At 40.9% G+C, this 16,824-nt stretch overlaps 1 long non-coding RNA gene across 2 annotated transcripts; it reads right to left on the bottom strand.

Moving 5' to 3' along the window:
- Positions 1-6,520: 6,520 nt before the first annotated feature.
- Positions 6,521-15,170, bottom strand: LOC138105701 (uncharacterized). Of its 2 annotated transcripts, XR_011148624.1 has the most exons (5): positions 14,977-15,170; positions 7,390-7,553; positions 7,223-7,267; positions 6,888-6,979; positions 6,521-6,781 (listed from the first exon to the last, which is right to left on the bottom strand). It is a non-coding gene; the product is annotated as an uncharacterized lncRNA (long non-coding RNA). The 2 variants fall into 2 exon arrangements; XR_011148623.1 differs by lacking the exons at positions 6,521-6,781; positions 6,888-6,979 and having other exon boundaries at positions 7,047-7,267.
- Positions 15,171-16,824: the final 1,654 nt, after the last annotated feature.

Here is a 16,824-nt window from a genome sequence, read left to right as displayed (position 1 = left end):
CAGAGACCATGTTCATGAGCTAGCACTGGGATGCAAGCCAGCATGTGGGCACACATCCAAAGGATATTGCTGCTGCTTGTTTGGGATGGGCCCTGATTATCTGCATGATGGTCAGGGGACTCATGATGCTCTTGGAGACTCATCTTGTGCAGACCACTTCTTTCTGCTTGTGCAGGATGACAGGCTGGTTCTCACCGGCCCCAGTGACACACTAGAGCCATTGCATGGGAAGAGCCTCCAAAGCTGTACGAGGCTGGTGCTGTCTGGGGTGATGAAATTACGTACAAAAGCAGTGTTGCTGGTGTAGGCTCCTGTCCGTGCATGTACTTGTCTTCACGGGCCAACAAGGGAGAATATGAAAATCCTTAAAGCAGCAGCAGAGAGCAATCAGAGAAACATGAAATTGTAAAACAGTGAAGTACTGCAAAGTAATTATATGCTCAATTTTGACACACAGACTGTATGGCTATAGCTTTGGAAAACAAAACATGGTTATCACAGCATCCAAAGAAACTGAAACAAACAGCAGAACTAACCACATCCATCAGCTCTGTAACTATCCCATACAGCCCTGCCCCAAAAAAAGCTTTTAATATTAATTTGTTTCCCACCCCAAATTCAGATTACATCAGTAGACTGTTTTCTCCCAGGAGGCTGTAAAGGACTCACTTCACTCACACCCCAGTAGCCGCTGCTCTATAACAACAGTCTCTCTGTGTGTCAGGCTGTTACACAGGTGACCTGGACAAAAAGCATCTCCTGGGGTATTGCACATTTAATGAGCTCAAGACTCTTAACAAAAACAAATTTTGCAAATTTTATATTTAATGGAGCTTTCAGTGTATGTAACTACAATGCACAAACCATTAATTAAGCTGCTTTTTTGGTTGATTGTATTAGTAGAATTCTCTGGTGATCTGACTACACATTACCCCTTACTTAATAGCAGCAGCTGTTGGTGTACCTGATCTGACGTTCATAGAGCTTTACAGTTCCTTTTCTAAGAAAAAACATCTCCAGAGAAAGTAATTCTGTGGTCCTTCCAATGAACTGTAAGACAAAGAGCACACTAAGCTCTTCTCAGCAACACCACTCTCCTCTGTTATTAACTTCCCACTCAGTCTACTTAATGCACACCCCACTGACACTGGACCCAGCAGCTTGTTTCTTGGAGGTGCTTAAGCAAGGTCTTACCAATTCATCTCTGTGCCCGTTACTACCTTTTTTTCATTTCATTAACTGCTTAGGTCAGGTTTTTCCCCTCATTTATGTTATCATGGCAGCAGTTTCCATACACCTCAAGCCACCTTCTGTTCAATAATCACCAAAGTCTCAATAGTGCTCTCAGCTCCGTGTTGACTCGGTCCCGCTGAGACAGCCCAAGATTAGGTCTGCTCACCCTGCAGCCTGGACACATGCTTCCATTGACTCTCAATGGGAAAAGCATTAGTACAGAGGGCAAAAAAATCTTACAATCTCTACTTAGCACTTTTGAAATCAATAAGGGCTCTCGCTCAGATCTGGCCTTCAATCAAGTACACAGGACAACCACAAAAAAATCCCAAAGCCTGAAGGTTACTAATGAGCACTGCAAGTAAATCTCAAACACCTAAGAGACACCCTTTGGAAAACAGCAGAAAATTTGGAAGGCAGACCTAACCTAGGTGTTTGGCATTACTTGTGCTCCAAGTTCAGCAGAGCAGACTTTCTTATTTATGGATGATGTGTGAATCAGCTCCTTCTGCCATGTAAGATTTACCCACTTCAAGAAACTGGCAAAAACATGAAAAATAGAAGGCCCATGGAAAAACATTCTTTTTATTTTCCTTGCAAAATAAAAATTGTGCTTGATTCTGCCTCAAAGTAGTTGCTTTTTTAGCACAAGGGAACAAATCCTATTCTCCTGATGTCATGGCAAGGCTTTTACTGAAAAGCACCATAGTGTTTACAGGTCTGTCTTCACACACATGCCTTATAGGCTGAGATTTCTCTTCTTTCCTATATTCTGCATTCAGTTCAGCTTCTTTTCACATGGAAAAAGTGACCACAACAGTTTAGACATCCCAGCAGACTTGTGCTTGCACATGTAGTGTTCAGACACAGTTCTCATTAGATATTGTACAGAAATAAGCTTGATATTCCAGAGATTAACTCTACAGCCTTTGCACCACTGCTCCATTTTCCCACAGCACATCTCCACTCCTGTTTTTATGATGCTTCATCTAATGTTCAGGATCTGCAGACCTTCAGCATCCTCTCTCTGCTGATTCTACCCATGCCTGACCAGTGCCTGCAGTCCCCTCTTTCAGAAGCTGGAGAAGTCATCCTGCTCAGAGAGGTTTCTTCAGCACCACAGTCTGTCCAAACCCACCATCTCATGTTTGACCATCTGAATTCCCTCAAAACAGCCTCTATACTGTTTTTTCTTACTGTCTGCCATAAACGCTCATCTCTCATTTAGCTCAGTCCCTTAGATACTCCCTGCATGGGAACCCAAACGGATCTGCACTGGCCATCCAGCATTTCTTCCTAATTTAACTCTTTCTCACTCTTCTGTACATATTCTTCTTTCACAATTCATTTATCCCATTTCTCTGGTTTTAGTCTCTGTTTCCAGCCATTACCAATCCAAATTTTTTTCTCATCCTTTTAAAGATTTTAAATATTCTTTGCTGATTAGTTACCTGTTGCTCAGTTGGTTTTGGCCAAAGACCCAAATAACAGGTCAGAATCAGCACACTGTAGCATCATAGCCTATCTCTCTGTCCTCGTTTGTTAACAAGACTTCTCACCAGCACTGTTTCAGGGTACCAGCCCCATTCCCCATGGTAATTAATGACCATTCATGAACTTCTCCTGCTGCTTACACTCCAAGAGGACTGTGTGTGAAGTCAGTGCATATGAGTTCTTACCTCCAGCTGCACACAACAGCCAGAGGATGGATGGACACTGGTGTTGAACGTTCTCATGAGTGAACAGTTTTGATTTCTCCCTGGAAATCTCCCAGCTTCAGAAGAGATACCAAGCACTCCTGTCACCTGGAAGAGTTAAACACATCACGGCAATGGGGAGCAGAAGGTACCTCAAGTACCAGGAGGGAGAAAACTGGAAAAGGGGAATAGAAACAAGAACAAAAATCACTTTATCTGAAAGACTCTTAATCAAAAGCAAACCTTAACAGCAATGCCCTGAAATCACAATGCTCCTTCAATATAATGTCCATGGTGGCAATTAAACTGAAGGGAAAAACATGATAAAACATTTGAGTTTGGAATTGTTACAAACCTTTGCCCTTAGGTCTGTACTAAACCCAGTTTGCCTGCATTCATACAGGAAAAGTAATCAAGGATTGGAATTACCTCTATTCATCTGTTTGGGTTATTCTTGCCCCATGGTGCTGTAACAGACACAGAACTCCCTATTCCTTTTTCCCAACAAAACCAAATGATTGCCAGTTTGTTTCCACACTCAAACCTGAAATAAAAACAGGGATCCCACACACTCCTTGTGCAGCCTCTACAAAGGGACTCTTTCTTGGAGCAAATTACAGTAATATGGATCTTCTAAGGCAGGGACTCAGCAAACAAAAAAAAAGCGAGGGTTATCATCTCCTTTTCTTTTTTTATGTACTGGAAAGGCAGAACAAATGGTTTGTTTTGCTGGATGTAAGGCTTCTTTCTGTATAGCAATTTGTTAAAAAAATTTAGGTATGTGAAAAATGTTACATCTTCACTCCAAAACAACCCAGAAATATCAGGTAGGAAATAGGGTTCTGCATGTTTAGCATTGACAGCTTTTCTTCCATTTGCCAGGACTTTAAGATAAATCTGGTTTATAGACAACCTACAAAAGAGAACTGTAAACAGCCTTAGAACAAAGAATCAGCCTGCCTCAGTTAATCAAATTCATTTGTTTATAATGTATGATCCTACTAGTACTCTAGTCTTTCACAAAAAAATGGGGTAGGGAAGATAATCTCACATTACAAGAAGAAACAAAAGAAAAAACTCTAGGCATCATTTTAGCACATCTTAGAACAGCAACAAGAAGCCCTACTTTTTCTATTTTGCAAATGATTACATCAGTAATTTAGGAGCTGCACCATCATTTCCAAATGCATTATCTACAACAGGAAGCCTCAATTAAATCAGTTATTAAACCTAATTAATTAAAGTTGCATGATTTCTTCACAGGTGCACTTGTTTTTGTTCAAAGGAGTCTTACTTACTCTTGGTCTTTTTTCTAATCAACCTAAACAAAATCGATATATGAGAGTTGATACCACCTGTTGGTAGTTGAAGAATGAATTCCAAGTCATTTAGTTACAATTAATTTGGAAACACTTTCTCTACTACAGAAAGCCTACTGAAATTGCCTTTCTCTGATGTGAGAATCAATAGTTTCATTTGAAGATGGGGAGGGTTGAGGGATACAACCCTTCACTCTGCAGTATTAAATGACTAATTAATGCTTTCTAGGTAACATTTGAAGTTAAGAGGAAAAGGAGAACTTAGATGATAACAACTTGTCAGAGCTTGAGGAAAAGCTCTTCTCACACAAATGGCCATGGTTGTTTAGCCAACACCAAGAACTCCCACGAGCTGCTCCACACAAGGCATAACACAGAAAGGTTTGCCGTAGTTTTGACTCATCTTCCCTCTCTTCCCACTCACATCCCGCCAGCTTTTCCAAGTATTCTTCATTTAGCTCTTCCATTCAACAGCTCCTTCAGATTTTTCTCATGGCTCCTACATTCATTTCTTGTCCCCTTTATATCCTCTCTTCTCCTTCTCTCCCTTTGTCTCCTACCTTCTCCCAGTTTTTCTCCTCCAAGATAATTCCCAGGCATTTTAAACGTGGCTGCTCAGCAGTCAAGCAGAAAGGGAAAACCCAGGCACCAAGGGAACCTTACTGGCTAGGTCTAACCTGAAATAGACTGACATGGGAGCAATTAGAATGTAATTTTATGTAATAAGATGATTTATTCATTAGTACAAGGCAGGGATAAAAGCTTACAGCTGATGAGAGAAGCAGGTTTGTTACAGCTGTCAGTTCCACCAGCAAAATGTATTAGTCATTTAATTTCTTTTTTTTTTTTAAACACCAAAAGCATCCTATAATTACATGTATGTGCCCTGCCTTATAGCAGGAGATTTTGCACAGAGTTCTTTATTTTCATAATGAAAGAAGAACAATTAAAATGTCATGAGATGATTTGTCTGTCAGTGAGTTTGATTGACCATGTACTACAAAAAAACGTATTTTTAAATAAATAGTAAGATGTTGGAATCAAAATACCCATACTTTTTCATAAATGGAAGGTTAATAAGTATCAGATACCTTATCCAAGAGACCTATATGAAGATTCAGATGGTTTCTTTTCAAGGACAGCTGCTTTAACAGGAGTCAGCTCTTATTTCTTTACTGCTTTCAAAGCAATTTCAGTATAGAAGTCTGATTATCAACATCCAAAGCACTTCTAAAGCTGGGCTTCCAACCCATACTGATTAGTCCCAGCAAAGATTGCCATGGAAAGCCTCTGAATCCTTGATGATGTGGAAGAGAATAAGAAGGTCAAGGCTTTGGTTCATCATCTCACAAACCAGACAGAAGGCCTGAGACTCTGCAGAAAGTAAAGAGCACTCTGCTTCATCTCTCAGTGATCAAAACTGGAGAGCACACTTCCCACTTCACAGTACCTCCAGGTAGAATTTATGGTGGATAGGAGTACTCAAAGCTTGTCCCTTTCCTATCTCCTGGAGAACAGGAATGCTTAGTCCTCAGCAAAACCATAGCTGAACAATGATTCAGTACTTAGTGGGACTTAGCTGGCAGCAAAACGTGGCAGAAAGGACCCTTGACTAGTACCAAGTTTCCCAGGTCCCAGGTCATTCCACCCTCCCTCTACTTCCTGCCCTCCAAGGACTTGGTGTTCTTCAGAATATGAAATTATGGACTAGACACCAAAGAGAGGTGCTTATCACAGAAACACTGGTGATGCTTCACTTTAGGCAAGATTCTCAACCTGCACCAACCAGATCCTGCTTCTGCTATTCACCACCCAGCAGTGGAGAGCAGGAGCACTACCACTGCACCGTTGTGGGAGGATTGGGTTGTTTTTATGTGTCAGATCTCAGTAATTATATTAGTATGTGCAGCCCTGTTAACACTTCAGACACCAAGATGAAACCACAAAGAGCCAGCCCATGATAAAAAGGAAGGCTACTGGTGTCCTGATCCTCCCCAGGGCTGTTCTTTCTGGAGTGGGGTGGACATCTTTACTCCTGTTCCCCTCCATGACTTGCCAACACAAGCTGCCAGCTCATGGTGGGACCTTGAGCTTGCCTGGGGTTTTCCTGCATCAGGAAACTGCCCCCCTATCATCATGATCCCCCTCTTATCTGCTGAGTGTGCCTGCAACAGAGCCGATCACCGCAGAAATCCCTTGTCATTCAAGCGACAAAAGATTTTTCTTTCAGTTAAACTACACCAAGTATTTTCAGATTCAAACTTTCCCCCATCAGTCACCAAGATCACGAACACATACAAAGTACTTACACATCTGCTCATCTCTGCAGGTGTGCAGCAATGCATTCAAATACCTCCTCCAAGACATCTCAGGTGGGATCTTCCCTTTACTGGGGCAGAGGGGAAGCACCTGCCTGTGCCAATCACCAGCAGCTCAAGAGAGGTGATCCTTCCCCTTTACTCAGCACTGGTGAGTCCTCTGTACCATGAAGTCCAGTTCTGAGCTCACAACTACAAAAGGGACATGGACATACTGGGGGAAGTGAAGCAAAGATTCATGAAGATGCTACATAGTCGCCACACCTGGAGAGGTGGAGAGCTCACAACCTGAAAACAGGAAGGCTCAAGGGTGATCTTACCAAAGTGTATAAATATCAGATGAGAGGGTGTAAACCAAAGTGAGCCAGACTCTTCTCAGTGGACCCCAATGAAAGGACACAAAGGGCACAAACTGAAATACAAGAAATTCCATTTAAACATAAGAAAAAGCTTTTTTTTATTGTCAAGCTGGTCAAATAATGAAACAAAGTGCATGGAGACATTTGAAGTCTGCATCTTTGGAGATATTCACTACCTAACTGATCATGGTCCTGAGCAGCCTGCTGTAGTTGATCCTGCTTTGGACAGGAGAGAGGACTAGACAATCTCCTGCTGCCCCTTCCAACCTTGCAAAGAGTGAGGTGGGTTTCTTTACCTTCCTCTGGTTCAGCATTCCCCCTCAGCCTCTGATCTTCAGTTTCTATTAGAAAGACGTTAATAGCAAAAATACAGTATGAGCTAATGGTCTGGAACGCTTTGCTCCCTTTAAAAAACAAGTCTGCTTGCATCATACTTGTGCATTATTATTAATATTACTCCTACCAGGAACAGCTGAACAAAAGCAGGAGGTGTATTTCTCAGAAGTTCCCCTCCTTCTGCTGCTTATTTCTCTGTCTGAAGGCAGCTATGACTGGATCAACATAAGTACCTCTGCTGCAGATATGCCAAACAAGCACAGTAGAGGGAAATCAACAGCAAATTATGACCTGTATAGAAAGAGACACTGTTTTTGTAGTCAGGTACTGTTTGTAGAAGAAGAAGAGGCATAAAAACAGCCTGTAAGATTCTGGTAAATTCTCTCAAGGGACAAAGCCAGTCCTGTTTAAAGCAGATATTTGGGAGGCAGTTGGGTCCCATGTGAATACTCATGTAAATGCAGTTTCCTGCCCAGCCCGATTACAATTTACCAGAGGGCAGTGTGTTATCTGGCAAATGTTCCCCTGTGAAAGACCTACAGGCAGCACACGCTAAATAGAATGTTTTCCAACAGGATGAGGTACTTGAGGGTATTTTGAGCCTTGTATCCAAACAAAGCTCAGTATCTCACTAATCATCCACCCATAACATTCTGGCCAGTGCAGCTTGCAGCAATGGATTTGACAACCAGCTGAGGACAACAGGCCTTTGCATAAAATAGATTAAAAACTTTAAAAACTGATTTAGAGATGTACTGAACAAGACTTTATAATGGAGAAAGCCTTTGTTGAAATCATCCTTGCAAGTAGAACCTATTAATTGGAGTGCTGCAGGTCTCTGCAAATGTCAGGTTGCCTTTGGTACAAAGCAACTTGTGTGCAGCTTCCAATAAAGGAAAAATGTCAGCCACTTTTTAAGTTTTCTAGGGCTGACAAATCTCAATTGCACACAGTTAACCAGGTCTCTGTTCCCTACCGTCTGCAAAAGAGAGTTTATGACACAGGTTTCCTCTTTTTAGTTTACCCACTTCAAGGTACTTCGAGTTCACACACTTTTTTCTTGCTGATACCAGCCTACCTAATAGTGATGGCTTAAGGCAATGTGATACATTAAAAAAAAACCACAAAAGACAGAGCCAAGTAGAACAGAAAATATAGTTCTTCAGCCCAGCTTCCACTCAATACTAACTATACATACCTATGTCACTCTGCCAGACAGTTACCTTATCTCACTACTAAGCCATACATTCCAGAGTTTAATTATGCTGAATTAGAATGGGACTTTTTTCCCGCCAATATCATAGAGTCATAGATTGATTTGGGTTGGAAAGGACCTTAAAGATCATCTAGTTCCAACTCCCACCAGCTATCACTAGACCAGGTTGCTCAGAGCCCCATCCAACCTGGCCTTGAACACCTCCAGGGATGGGGCATCCCCAACTTATCTGGATAACCTGTTCCAGTGTCTCACTCCCCGCAGAATAAAGAATTTCTTCCTAATATCTAATCTAAACCTACTCTCCTCCAGTTTGAAGCCATATCTAACTTTAACTTCCTTTGCTGTAAAATTCAATCTATTAATCCCCAAAGCAAAGACATAGGAACAACTCCATTTTGTTCAGCTCTGTTCTAGGTTTCTGCCTCTTTGAAGAATTAAACCTTCTCTTTACCCAAGTCTTTTTTCTAGCCCATAGATCCCAGTTTGTAGACATTTGACTTTCTTATACTCCTCTCTAAACTGTCTCTGGTGAGTTTTTATTCTTCTTTGGTGACTGATGTCAAAATCTGGAAAAGGTACCTTGACTAATAAGAGTTTCTCTGTTATTTTACTGAAGCAAGAGATCATAGCACTGAGGTCACTGCACATATTTTAACTCAAAAAATTCCGTTTTCTCCAATTGTTTATGCTGGTTACTTGGCATTTAACTTGATGAAGCTAACTTAACCTGGTTTTTAGGCTACTAACATGACCAGTGCAAGGTCAAAATAGATGATTTTGCATACTCTTTAGAAGTGACATAGTCTTGCACAGCAACTTATGCAAATGGAAGTTAGTTATCATACTAAGATTAGTAAAAACAAGGAAAGAATTTGTAGATATTACACAGTGGCTGATAGTTCACAGATTATTCCAGAATTAACATAGCTTTTCTAATGGCACAATTGAACCACTTTTCACGCAGCCCCACAGAGCAGGGATGTAGGTGAATGAAATGAAAACCAGAAAGTAGCAGTCATAGAAGAATCTAAATACAAACACCAAAATGCATACATGTATGCATGCATGTCATGGACAGACACGTGGCAGAGAAGGACCCTGCCAAGCATTTTAAAAACCCAGGGTTTGGGGCAGTGAAAAGTGCTGCCTCTTCATGGCACACTGTGATTGTATTGTTAATTTGCCAAGAGCCAACGACCCAGCACTTTCAGCTTGTATGACATTTACCTTAGCATAAGCTTATTTATTTATCAATGTCTATCAGTATCTGAAAGGAGGATAGCAAGAGGATGGAGCCAGGCTCTTCTCAGCAGTGCTGAGCAATAGGACAAGAGGCAATGGGCAGAAACTGATGCACAGAAGTTCCACCTGAATACGAAGAAGAACTTGTTTACTGTGCAGGTGACTGAAGACTGGAACAGGTTGCCCAAATAGTCTCCCTCACTGGAGATACTCAAGAGCTATCTGCACACAATCCTGTGCCCTGTGCTCTAGGAAGGCCCTGCTTGAGCAGGGAGGTTGGACCTGATGACCCACTGTGGTCCCTTCCAACCTCATCCATTCTTTGATTCTGTGAACTGAGAATACTGATTTTATAATGAATAACCAGAGCTTCAAAGACCCTGGTCATATATTTATATGCCCCTAACTTGTTTCTTCTTGCCACACTGGTTCCTGAAAAAGCAACATTATTAGAGCAAATTCATTCTCCTGAATTAAGGCAAGTTCTGATTTAATAATGTATCTCCAACTACCTATCTATCTAAAGACTGATCCTTTCTGTAGGGCTTTTCAAACTTCAAGTTTAGTTAGTGGCAGGTACTGTGGCTGGCATGGCACCTAGAAAGAGGGGACATTCCAAAACAAATCACACCACCTGAGGATTTTAAATTGGAAGTGAATCCACAGAGAGTAATGGAAAAAGCACAGTTTCTGCAGTTAAATTAGAGACATCAACTATTCGAGGGCCTGACAGTACTTCTGTAGTAGCACTGACTTAACATTAAGCAAATGCTGATCACTTCCTGCTTAAGTCAGCCCAGGATCACTTTGTGTGTGTCTGTGCACTGATCCATGGTGGAAGGTCACCTTCAGCAAATGAACAAATGCATTTCTAAACAATTTGAACAAAATATAAATTTTAGGTTGAGGTAGTGGTCATTTGATAATCTGAAAGCCTTAATGAGCTAGTGCTCCACTGAAGCACGGGAAGATGTTTTGCAGATTTAAGAGGTCAGAGGGACAGATTTACTATGTTTGTATAGGAACAATTAGACCTGCCTTCTCTCCTACAACCGGGGTGAGACAAGACAATTCTGCCACCTTACTGTTGAGCTGTTTATCTGACGACACACTAAAAAAAGAAATGAATAGATTTATGAATCATAAAATTATACTAACTGCAGCGGATGATGAAATTCATGACTCAGACTACTAAGATTACCATGTTCCAAATTATACTACTTGCATTTCTTTTATTTATTGCTTTGCATCTAGTATAATTTGTAGTTATCATCAATTAAATGACAGTCATAAACGAAACTTTTAAAAGATAAAAAAATTGATCATGATGTTGAGCGGAAAAGCAAATAAAAATGTCAAAAGATTAACTTTATAAATTGCCTGAGGTATTAAAATATTAACGCAACTTGCTGGCCTGTCAGCGTGCTCTGACTAGAAAATTTTCAATACACCAAGTGTTCAATAAACCAGGTTCAGCATTTTGGCTTACCTAACAGCACACACAAGTTGTTTCCTGACACTGTGTTCTTGCAAAAGACTAAAACTGTAACTTCTGATAGAGTTAAGAGCAGCAGGAGCTAATACTACCCCCCGTGTTTGAAGCAGTGTATGGGTGGTATGTATAGGCACTATCAAGTACACCTCATATAAACTCCTTAGAGCGAGTTCCAGTGCATATTTATTAAGCTTCCTATCAGAACCTGTCTTTTTTTAGAGAGGCTTTCACTGAAACAAAAATACCCAGAAGGAAAAAGAGGCATTCAAAAACCAAGTCATTGGTATCCAGTATCTCCCCAAGTTCCCCACACCATTTCTGTCTGCAGTAGTAGGAACAGAAGACTATAAATAAGAGTGAGATTTTTGATCCTATCTTTAAAGAATAGCTCTTCCCTAGGAAAACAGTGAGAAAATCTGCAGCACGCATGCAGGCAAGGCTGGATGTCTATTATTAAGTTGGAGGGAAAAAGGCTGCTCCGTGACAAATCACTACAGAATATCCAAATGTTCAGCCTCACATTTCATGCACATTAGCAGTCACGTTACTTGCAAACGGCACCATCAAATAAATAACACTGTCTCCAAGAGAACACTAGCACCAAACCCTTCTCACAATCTACAATAGCAACATTTGTAGAGGCAACATAGAGAATTCATACTGAAATACAAAGTCTGTCAAGTCATAGTGACTGAACTATAAATCCTCAACAGCAAAAGGTGTCTCAAGAATGTAACAGCTTTGCAGGTATGTCCCTGTAATACAATAAAGTCAGGCTCTGGTTAACAAAATACTTCAAAAAAAATATTAGGAAAAAGGCATTAGTGTAAACATACTGTTGTCCAACCAGAACAACTTTGAAATATTTCTTTCTTTCATGTGATATGTTGGAAACTGTGGCCTTAACTGTGCCTGCAAGTCACAACCAGCCCTGAAGGAGAGCTTGGCTTTACTTTTGTGGAATCACCATTTTGACAGTTATGTTAAATTAGGAGAAGGAAGAAAAGTTGCTGTGGAACAGAACTGCATTTCCCAACAGCAGATTTCAGCTTCAAACAAAGTTCTATGAGGAAAAAAAGTTTTTGAAATAATACCACTTCTACTTCCAGCAGCCTTCACCTGCATCTCCTGATCTAGAGGCCAGTGGGCTTTTCCTTTGGCCTATTCACCCAGCTTTCATCGCAGTAGCTGACCAAAGCATCTTCAATCTGCTTTCTCCAAAAGAATTCGCCCAGTTTCTCTCCTGAGGGAGAGTAAATCGATCCTGTGAACTGAAATGCTTGTACACAAAGAAATCCTCTGAGTTGTGCTGGCTGTACAGATTCACATGTGACTTTTACGCTGCACAAGGCTTCTTGTGTGTTTATTCAGTGTTTCAGCTGGTAGGACTAGCACAGCTTGCAATTAGTACAGTTCATGCAAACACAGCATAAAAATTTGAAGTGTGTTAATTGCCACTTAAAAATCCTTCTACAGAGCTTCAAGACACTGCAAATACTGTCTACTGGATACATAGCTCTTATTCTCCTTCAAGAATTGTCCTTGTGTCTACTCTACTGCTGCCTTGGCAGGCCAATAACTTAACCCACCCCAGGGTACATCAGGTAACAATATTAAGAACTTGAATTTCACAGATTTTCGGATTCCAGTAACATCACAATAGACTGTCTTTGAGAGCAACAGAGAAACTTTATTACCAGAGTAGGGAGAAAGAACAGAAGAAAAGTTCTCAAGAATCTGGTTAGAAAGAAAAGCTGCAGCAATGCATGGAAAGCTCAGTAAGTGATGGAGAGGAGGGTGTATATGTTCACTTAGCACTTGCAGCTAACTGCATGCAACCAAGGCTGTAACACACACTTTTACACCACAAGCATCCTAGGCCACGTCTGGGAGAAGAGAAAACCCAAGACACACCTGATGAGGGCAAAACCTGCTGCTGAGGCATCTAAAGGAATATCATCTTGCATCTCAAAGCCCCAGGGCTCACATTCACCATCTTCTTTGACTTCTGACAAGGACTCTTTCTCCAGAGCTGTGAAATCTGTCAGTATCCAGCGTAACAATGCCAGGCAGTACAGCTCTTGGCTTTGCTGAAGCACCAGGCCATGGAGTTGGAAAAGGAGGTCAGAAAGAAGCCAGAGGGCTGCTAAGATGACAGATTAAACTTGCAATACCATATTCAGAATACCAGAAACTTGTGGTCCACATTTGGAGTGCCAAGATGAGACAGAACAGATCAAGAAGACTGTGCTACCAATTGTTAAGGCTGCAGGAAAGTTGAACAGCTGAAGGTTCACAAGAGAAGAAAGGTATGTCAGGGAGTTTTGGCAAGCTTTCCCATCTCTGCATTGCAGCTAGTGGAAGGGGGTCTCAGCCACAGGCAGCTAAATAGCTACTGGCAACACAGCAGGTGACAAATACAAAACAGCATCACATCTTCACACAGCAGAACAAATCTTGTTTCTCTCCACCTGTTGGTAACATAGCTTTCAGCATTAACACAGAGATGCTAGACATATATAATATACTAAAATACAATTACAAAAAGTCCAATTCATCATTTTAGCTCAGGCTTCTACATGGTGGGGTCTTGACGTATTGCAGTCCCTGAATCTAAAGCTGCCAAAACCCAACTCCAACACTTGAGCCCACGTGCCACCACCACGCGTGGTAACAGCAGATTTAGGACAATTTGAAAATTGTTTATCTAGCCATGGGTGTCTGCTGTGAAAAACACACAGTCCAAGACAACTCCTGCAGGAGCTGTGGCACAGCACATTATCTTAGTGCCTGTCAGCACACACCCAGAAATATGAGGAAAGTTTTCACCAGAGTTTTAAATTATGTGAATGAAGATCAGGCTCTCAAACATTCATCACAGTCTAGAAAGTCATAAACTTGAAAGCTGTTGGACTCCTGATTTGAAATCAGGATAAATTCATGACAGTTTCCTCGCAAATTAAGCGACTGCAGATGAAATCAATCTTTGCCCATTTAGGGGAAGTTCTTGAGGCAGTTACCTATAAAATTATATAATTTAACCTGCAGACTATACATACTTGCATGAAAAAATGGTTAAATTCCCAGTGAGTGTTGGTAAGAAGGATTCTTATCTAGTAGAAATCTATTTTGAGGTACAAAATACCCACCCCAACCCTTCTCAAAACTATATAGGCACAAGTGTTAAATACTAATGAAGTGAGCAGAAAACTACCTGCAAAGATGTAGTAATGTTATTATGGATGTAGGCACTAAGATTAAGAGGTATTGAACAGAAGAGCAGGAGTCTCCAGAACTGAGCAGAGATGCAGCAGTCAGAACTGAAATAGTTCCTCCTGCTCCACCCAAACCATGGAGATAAGAAATGCTGACGTTCTCCCAATCGGATGAAAGAACTCCTCTTGCCAAAGAAAACCAGCCCTACCGCAGGGCTGCAGGCTGGGTCAGGAAGAGCCAGAGGAAATGGTTGCAGGTGTCTGAAGAGAGCATTTCCTCCGAGGTAACTTTGTTACCATTTCTACACCCTAGAAGGCAGCTGCACTGGCCAGCTGGGTATGATGTACTGAGCAAAAGCCAAGACTGATTCCAAGGCCTAGCTGGTGAGCATCAAGGTGAGGAGTGCGGAGAGAACAAAACTCTGAACAAGTAACACGGGTACCAGTCCTGACGAAAAAAGCTGTCAGTACCAGGGCTGGAACTGCAGGCTTACTGTTAAAGGCTGTAAGGAGCCTTGGGCCCATGACAACTGAATTCCTTACCTCCAAGTAAAGCAATAGCCAGCCCCTGATGGGCTCTCCCCATCCTGGTGTGTGCAAGGACACTGCTCAAAGCTGCAGGTTGCTGATACCAAGAAAGAGTGAGGCAAGTTTCTTTTGGGCTTCTTAGAAGCAGCAGCAAGTGAGCAAGGAGGCAGATGGTTCCTACAGGATCACTTCAGCCTCCCTTCCCTATCCTCCAAGTACCCATTTCTAGCCGGAAGAGACACAGCTGAAAGAGATGTCTCAAACTACACAGCAGGCAGTTCATTACCATAGATTAGTATTCAGCTTTGGCAGGAGGGCTGTGCAACTTGACCCTGAACCAACCTATTTTCTTAAGGCCTCTGGCAAATAAGAAATGAAAAGAAAGCCAGATCTACAAAATTACCATAGAAAATGTCAACGTAGAAACAAACAGAACTGGTGACACTAAAACTTTAATCAACATTTAATTCAAATAGAAAAGGCTCATACATAACAAAAGGTTTCGTAATACAGCTGGTGAAGAAATTTTGAATAATCTGCAATTTATTTTTCTTTAATCAAGCATATATGAAGACTTCTGGTTCCAGAAAACCAAGAAGGTTAACATTTTGGGAATTTAAGTACACTTTAGTTTGCATGGACTCTGGAGCAGGAAAACCAGGCAAAAATTTATCTTAACATTTATTACAGAGCATGATACAAACAATCAGGTTAGTCTAACCTCTCTTTAGTGTTTAACATTCATTGAAATTAGAGTTAGCATTTTGTTAATAGTGAAACACTGCAATCAGTATTTGGAAAGCATTCCACAAAACTTCTAAAATATTTACATTCATTGAAAAGGTATTATTCTTCTGTGATTTCTGTAATGAAAATATTTATCACATTGACCAAAAATTCTACATAAAAGTACTTTTAAAAAATATTTTACTGTCATTGGTTACACACACATTACTGAAATAAAAAAATCAGCATCATTTAACAAAAAGAGGATGAAGCATCTTACAAACTATTCCATATAAAAACCCCTAATTTTGGTTTAAGGATAGAAATCCAAGTCTAATATCAAACAAGAGCCTGCCAAGGGTATCTTCTATCCACTGTGGACCGTATTCTTGTACCTGAGGGCACCCCAATTTCCCTGGTGCTGCTGCTTGCCTATTACATACTGCATTTTGACATTCTTCATCCAACAACAAGCAGCTTCAGTAATTCTTCTGCAAAATAGCAGTCTGCCAACAGTGCTGTCCAAGAGCAACACCCAGAGGCTAAATATACTGCTACAGCAGCACTGCACACTCTGACCTGCTCCTTTCTGAGAAGAAAGGAAAACCTTCATAAAGATAAACAACAATTTCCTGTAAAGATAAAGAGCTGACAAAACTTTTCAATAGAAATATCAACAACAAAGTGGTGCAGGCACACAAACCCATTCATGAAAATCACATCCTCATAGCTATCTCAAATATATACACACAGTGATGCAGAGCAAACAAGGAGTTGGTTTTGCAAAGGTGTGTGTAGAATATTTGGGTTGGCAGCAGCACAGCAAAGGAGCAACTAGAAGAATTACTGCTCTCTAGAAAGCCAATTGCATTTTTCAAAGGCAAAAAGAAAAGAGGAAGGGTGCTCACCATTTCTTTTACAAGTTGTCAAAGCAGTATATTGGGTTTTTTCCTTAAATCCTAAAGGCAGTTGCTTTAAGAACAGCTGGTCTATGCAATAAAAAGAAACCTTCAGCAAAAAATAATGCCCTAGACCGTCTTTAAGAGGAATATGTTATCTGGAATCAGAGCATGAAGAGGGATAGAAAACTCAGTAAGAAACCAACTCACTAAAGCTTCATCTTAAAGATCTCTGGCA

Source organism: Aphelocoma coerulescens, chromosome 2 (genome assembly GCF_041296385.1).
Source record: "Aphelocoma coerulescens isolate FSJ_1873_10779 chromosome 2, UR_Acoe_1.0, whole genome shotgun sequence".
NCBI classification, from domain to species: domain Eukaryota; kingdom Metazoa; phylum Chordata; class Aves; order Passeriformes; family Corvidae; genus Aphelocoma; species Aphelocoma coerulescens.
Note: the sequence above shows the minus strand (reverse complement) of the source record. Positions and strands in the feature narration are given on the sequence as shown.